We start from the raw sequence: 6,793 nt of genomic DNA, 5'->3' as shown, positions 1-6,793 counted from the left end.
GCACCTTCAAAGTCAGTTTTAGCGTTTTAGTGTCCAATCTAATTGTCATTTCGCTTAACTACACAGTTTCGGTCAATAAATGTGTCAAGCGCTATTTTTCTTATCCACTTCGCCACCTTTTGGTGTTAGATTCAGGCCTACATACATCGCACGAAGGAAGTATTCCGTTGAGCCTCTTAATCGGTTTTGTTTCCTATAGCTCGTGCAGCTCGTGGTTTACTTGCTCTGGAGACTAATTTTAAGGGAAAAGGGGAGGGTTGGGGATACACATGGCCTAGCTGCTGGAAGTTCTATCTTCGCTCGGCGCCTCAAATAGCCGAAATCATATGCGTCATCCGGACAAACAAAGACCTAGCACATGTTCAGTGTGTTGTGTGGACCTGGGACCTACGGGCTTCACCTATAAGACGAGCGCTAATAAGTGCCGTGAAATGTTTTCCAAATTATACCAACTCACTTAATAACGGATGAAAAATGAAAAGAAGATAGCAGGTGTCAATGCTAGCGTAATGGCTAAAAAACAAATGAAATTGAGGAATTTTGTAGTTTTTTCCTTTAAAGGGATAAAATGCTACATCTATTTTAAGGTTTGCTAGGGTTTGATTTGTTCAAATACAAAGTTTGTGGCTAATTATTCATTTATCTTGCTTTTTTAGCTTTAAACTTTATAAAGTGAACCAAGTATTCATTGGTTCTCTACAATAATGGACCTGGATCTCGTCACCAGGACAATTAAAACCTGTTCAGTCAAAACTGTAGCACTTTAATTGTTTGTTTAAATCGTGATTTTGGTAATGGACCACTTGGGACTCCGCCAGGTGCCTGGCCTCTGAGCCATGCCAGTAGCTTCCCAGCCCTTTTGGCAGTCCCGCGGCGCTATAAACCACCTCTTCGTTGTGTTTTCAAAACGCCTTGGACAAGACAAAGTCTATTTTAATGCAAGCTTACCCAGTAAAACAGAATCACTGATACAATGAAGAATGCTTAGGGATTTACTGTACTGCATTGTCTAACCTTTTATTAGTTACTTTAGAGGTGAAATCTGAGCATCGACATGTCTTGGCTGGGTGAAGACTTCCAAAGTTTAGGAATAAGAACAAAGGTCAAAAGGCCCAGAGATATAGCAGAAGCGATGAAGAATGTGATTATGCCTCCGATAGTCAACTGAGCATGACATGAGGTTGACATTAACCATTTTCCCATAAAATTCTTTTGAGCTTTTATGACAAAAAGCACCACTTTCTAAGCTTTGGAAAATTAAGCTGTAATTTCATTCTGGTTGTTACGAACTGAGGCTATTTTTCCCACGATCCTCTTTCACCTTTGCCAACTTCTCAAGGAATTGGCAGCTTAATGCTTGTTCAGGATGGTTTCCAATTCTTCTTAGATTTCAGCTTCAATATATTCAATGAAGTCGTTGAAATATCGCTGACTTATTGCTCAATCGCAATGATGCAGAAGGTAGGTGGCTGTCGGTACACTTTGTTTCACTTTAGCCTGAAGCACTGTCCTCCTTGCCAAGTAAGATTACAAGTGCCTTTCAAAATACACTACTGATAGATAAAAATGCGGCACATTTGGATGGAAAGGAAGTAACTTACCATAAATTCTGCATTCAGACTCCTTGTTAAATCACTGACCTCGCCGATCTGCATGCAGCCTACGTGACTGGCCTCTGAATGTGTGGGCAGCGAAGAAAATGGAAGGGCGGCCTGATTTTATTCCCTTTTCATGCACCCCCTGCACTTTCGAGATGGTAGTTTGCATTCCACTATTTCCCGCTAAAGATGACTACAGTAGGGCAGCAAAAACACCAAAAAACTAACTTTGTAGGCAAGTATTGGGGAAGACAATCAGTAAATAAGCACTCAACATTGAAACAAGGCCAAACAACACTCAAAGTCACCAACTCCACCTTCATATTTTAGCGCCTTTGATAGGAAGCGTCTGGGGCATTTTAGTGCACACATCGAATTTCTCAATCCTTCAAAAGCAAGCAAAGTTTTCAACTTGTGTCCTCCACCTTTCCCGTGTAGCTTCAAGTGTTTCGGAGAGTGGCAAATAATAGCCTTGGTTCAGTGTGCTGAATTTTGCTGAAGATTGTTAAAGCGTCTGGTTTGTTATACTTTGAATTAGTGAAATTTTGAATCAAAGCAATATGCATGCCGAAAGACGGAGAATGTTGCAATCACCCTCCCGCATTTCCTAGTAAGATGTCACCTACCTACTTGCAGGCTCACTCCACCTGGGTGGCCTCCACTGCAGGAGGAACACTTAACGAGCATAGGACGGATTTCATGAAACAAAGTAGAAATTAAATAACCTCAACTTGCACATACATATAGGTAGTCAAGTCTACCGAATAATGTGCCTCAGAAACTTGCCACTTTGGAGTGTTTTGTGAATGCAATTGCCAGCGACTCGGTCATTTCCCTGTCGAAAAATAGTGAACCAAATGGCATGATATTTGACTTGAGTTGAGACAAAACGATAAAATATTTAAACCAAGTGACCCCTAGTGGTAATGGTTTTTAAGCTCCCTAGTCACGAGCACAAAACGCAACAATCACAACGTGAAGTCAATCATTGCCACGGCGTAACGCATAACTCCGCGGCATGTGACGCCTCTCAAACAGATTTGTGCAAACGATGTCTCGTGACACCCAAATGTGCCATGAGCAAAGAAAGAGGTTAATAATTAAGTTAACTCGGATTATGAAATCATCCACTTTATCTCCTGATGGATGAAATCCTTTGAGATTGAGGGTAAAAAACAAGCCCTCCTTTTTTTAGAAACATACTTTACCCTATCGCTTTCGCATTCAAAGTGAGAAAACGGAGCAGCTCTACCTAACTTGCTGTTTAAATTAGCACTAAAACTGTCATTGCTGAACGAATATCCGTAAAACAAACTACGATGCCGATGATATTTCACACCACGCCTAGTTTTCAATTCGCCTTTTTCTGAAATCTTGGACTATGGCTTTGTGAAAGTGGCCACTTTCCTTTGTTCTCGGTTGTGGAGGGACGTGAGCATAAAATTTCCATCCTTCCTCCTGAACATTTGAGGGTGTTAGTAAAGTTGACGATCGAGCCACATGATGCATTTTAGCTTACTGTTAGTGGCACGTCAGTCTTCTTTGATGTGACCACTTCTGGCTTATGAAGGATCAGGGGTGTTGCTTATTCACCATCATCAAACAGCGCTCTTTAAAGCCTTGACTGTGCTCCTCTCCATTGAGCTCATCACACTCATTTCTCTCGCTGATCACAAATACCCTGATAAATGCACCAAAAGGCGTCGTCAAAGCGAAGGCTGGAAAGACAAGTTGGCAAGTTTATGACATTGTAAGCAATTGGTTTTCTGACTGACCCGGAAGTCTTACGAGATGGGAAAATGGGCAACGGAGTTAGCACTAAAACTCATTATATAATTAAAAATTCATTTACAAGTCAGACAGAGAGAAGGATTAGTCCTTCTCTGCTTGCAAACTGTTTCTGTCCAACGTCAACTCTCTTTTGCAGAGGGAAATACATGTACAAATTTGGTGTGTAACTTGAAACCTTCGTAACCTGACAACGGAATACTCACAGCCTCAAGAAAGCATAAACCCAACCCAGCACATACAAGGTGTTCTCTATTGACAAATTTTGGCAAAAGGGTCGTTTTTGGATACCTTTATCTGACAACGAACCTCTGCCATTAAAATAACCCTGGTAGCATACGATTGTCGTCCGAAAACCTACTTATTTCAAGCGCATGTTACCAAGATGGGGTGGGGCAGAAAGTTGGCCTTGTTTCATTGTTAATTAAAGCCGAAGTTTTAATAAAACATTTAATTCTGTAAAATGGTTTAATTTTGCCGATCACCGTCACACCATGAGTCACATCTAGGAGAAGTTGTCGTACTTTGTGAGCCTGCTCAACGTGTTGAGAAAAAGTAGTGGCAGTTACTTACTGGTTCCTTTGACGTGAAATGAAATCATGACAACTTTGTGAGAATTCCTTCGGTACCAGTAAGACCTGAAGATTGATCCTCTGGAGTGAAAAAAAAAATTTGTGCGTAGTTTCCTTAAAACTGTTGAACGGGAAGACACCTACGAAAATTTGGCATTGGTTGGACGCGCATTTAAACAGCAATGAAGGAAGTTTTACGTGCTATTGCCTTAAAGAAGTGCAAAGCTTACAAGTTTTTACCCATATTCACGTAAAACTTGCTAATTTGAAGTGCCACACCGCTTCTGTCGCCTAAATTACACTTGATGCGTCGTCAATCGGCTTTTGCGCTGCGTAATTGAGGCCAACGAAGTAGTCTACTCGCAGTCTCCCAGCCCATCAATGCGTATCATGATGATAATGCTTGAGGTTTCTCAGCACGTGGAGCTCGACCGAAGGGAGACACTCATCTCCAACATTCTCAAGCTTGTTTTTTATACCATGGCTATTTGATAGTCAATCCAAGTATCCAATTTTGCTGAGGTGGTAATGCTCTTAAGCGTAGCCAACCTCGGCTTCGATTCTGCATGGAACTCCCGTCAAATTACCAACTACGGTGTTCCTTTTCCATCTTTTTCACTCTGCTTCTATTGTTTAGATTGCCACAGATTCATTCACTAGGTGGCACCTGTATTACCGCTATTGCTGTCCAGTAGGATCAGCTCATTTACCTTACTGTGGTCTTCCTATTAATATCGCGTATTCACTGAATTGTTAAAATCACAACAAATGGAAAAACGTGTGATTCCCAGTTTGGATTGTTTTGCTGCGCAACTCAGTGCTCTGTCGTCGTCGTGGGCTGAGTTGCTGACCTGAACAGCAGGATCTTTCGAGTAATAGCACACTCTCTGAAGCACCAAATACAGGAAAAGTACACACCACATAGCGTAGTTTTGTCCACAACTGTGATCCAGAGCTACTAAAGCTTCATCACTTTATGTCAGATTGTCAATCTACAATGAAGTCATTTGTCTTAATGAGAATGAAAATCGAAGAATAATGGAGGAATTCCAATAACGGAGAGTATAGAAGCCGCCACTAAAGTACAAAAATGTGCCTCATTTTCTAAAGCTCTTGACGAGTACGCTGCCCTTTGCAGTCGATTTTCAGTGTTGACACGTTAGACAGTGGCTGTCTTCCAGCTAATCAGTAAACATGTGTCTACCCGGCTTTCTATTTGTATTTTTATCTTGAAAAATAAGGTAAGATGGACCATGGGGACTCTTTTGAAGGGAAGTTTAACGGCTGTTAGCATATTTTCGAAAATAAAGGGAATAAAAGTATGCATTGCGGTCCAAATAGGCATTTTTATTATTAAGACACGTGGACCCAATTAATGGTAGTCCTTCAAACTGAGAGCTTTTTACCTCTGATCCGGTGATAAAGTGGTGAGAAAAAGGTTGTTCATGTGAAAATTGACTCGAATTTACAACAGGTACTGGAAGAATTTGTTAACGGTCTCTGAAATTCCCAAGACTACTAATTAACTATAATCTCACCATTTTATGCAGTTTGGTCGCGCTGATCTCGGACACTGCATCGTTAGCCCCGCTATAAAACAATTTGTTTTCCCACAGAGATTTGAAGAGTTAATTTTGACCCACCTGACTCCCGATTTCTTGACTGGGAGTGGGCAGTTCAATCCACCAATCTCTTCTGACAAATGGCAATATTACTTGCTTTCGATACCCAAGGACACCCTTCTAGACGTCGCAGTAGGTCTGAAACCACACCCTTATCCACTTCAATTGGTGCATATCACAGTTGATTCGCCATACAACCGCCTCAATATTTTCTGCAGAGCTGCACAAATTGTGCGAATCCAAAAGTTGGGTTAGTCAATCAGCCGTTTCATTCGACCCTCCAAAAGGTTGCATTACAAACTAAGATGGTAAACATCACTGTTTATTTGCCAAATGTCCATCGCAAACTTTTTTGATGAATCAGAAAGTGTCCGAACAATAGGTCATTCATAACAAAAGTAGGCTTATCCAAACACCCAGGAGAAGTTACCATCAGAGGAGGCAGCCACTTTCGTGAATTGGATTCTAGCAGCATGACCACCTCAATCAGACCCATGCTAGTCTAATTATACTGCACTTCTCTACCAATGGGATTGGACGTCCATCCTCTGGACCTCCTGATATTCCTCTAGCTCGAAGGAGTGGTCATTGGGATTATTGAGTATCTTCCACAGCCAGCTATTGCCTAGTGCTGGGGGAGGATCCAATCCTTTAAAATTTTAGGGGGTGAGATATATGGGGAATGTTAAAAAAATATTAATTTGTATGTCTAACTAGACAGTAACTATTCGGACGACCGAGAATGGTCGAGTGTTTTCGATGCGGGCTGCTGCACTAGCTTATTAGGCATGGGTATGCTTAGGCCTGCCGTTGCTTTGTTGGTGCTTATTGTGCCCTCGCATTTTCACTCCTTATTTTGAGCCCTAGTATTGCGAATCGTCAGTTGCCTGCAAAAAATACCCTTCGAGATTGTCTGCTTCACGACCTAGGGTTAACCCAGTCTCAAAGTTGCAGAAGTAGGTGTTGTTGCAGGACGGACCGAGCAGAAGTGTCTTTAGAAAATGCCATTCTGGTGACGAATCCCCCGAATATCCGATGCATCGCGAGCAGGAAGATTCTCCGATCCTGACAACACATGATAAATAATTGGAGATTAACCTGTCAAGAACAATTTCTACCATTAAACGTCCACAAAATGGCCGCCTATAATAAATTGAAATTTTATAACAGCAAGCAGTGTCGGTTAAATGAGGTTGTGGTGGGCCACTGTCAG

This window comes from Echinococcus granulosus (genome assembly GCF_000524195.1).
Source record: "Echinococcus granulosus chromosome Unknown EG_S00019, whole genome shotgun sequence".
NCBI classification, from domain to species: Eukaryota; Metazoa; Platyhelminthes; class Cestoda; order Cyclophyllidea; family Taeniidae; genus Echinococcus; species Echinococcus granulosus.
Note: the sequence above shows the minus strand (reverse complement) of the source record.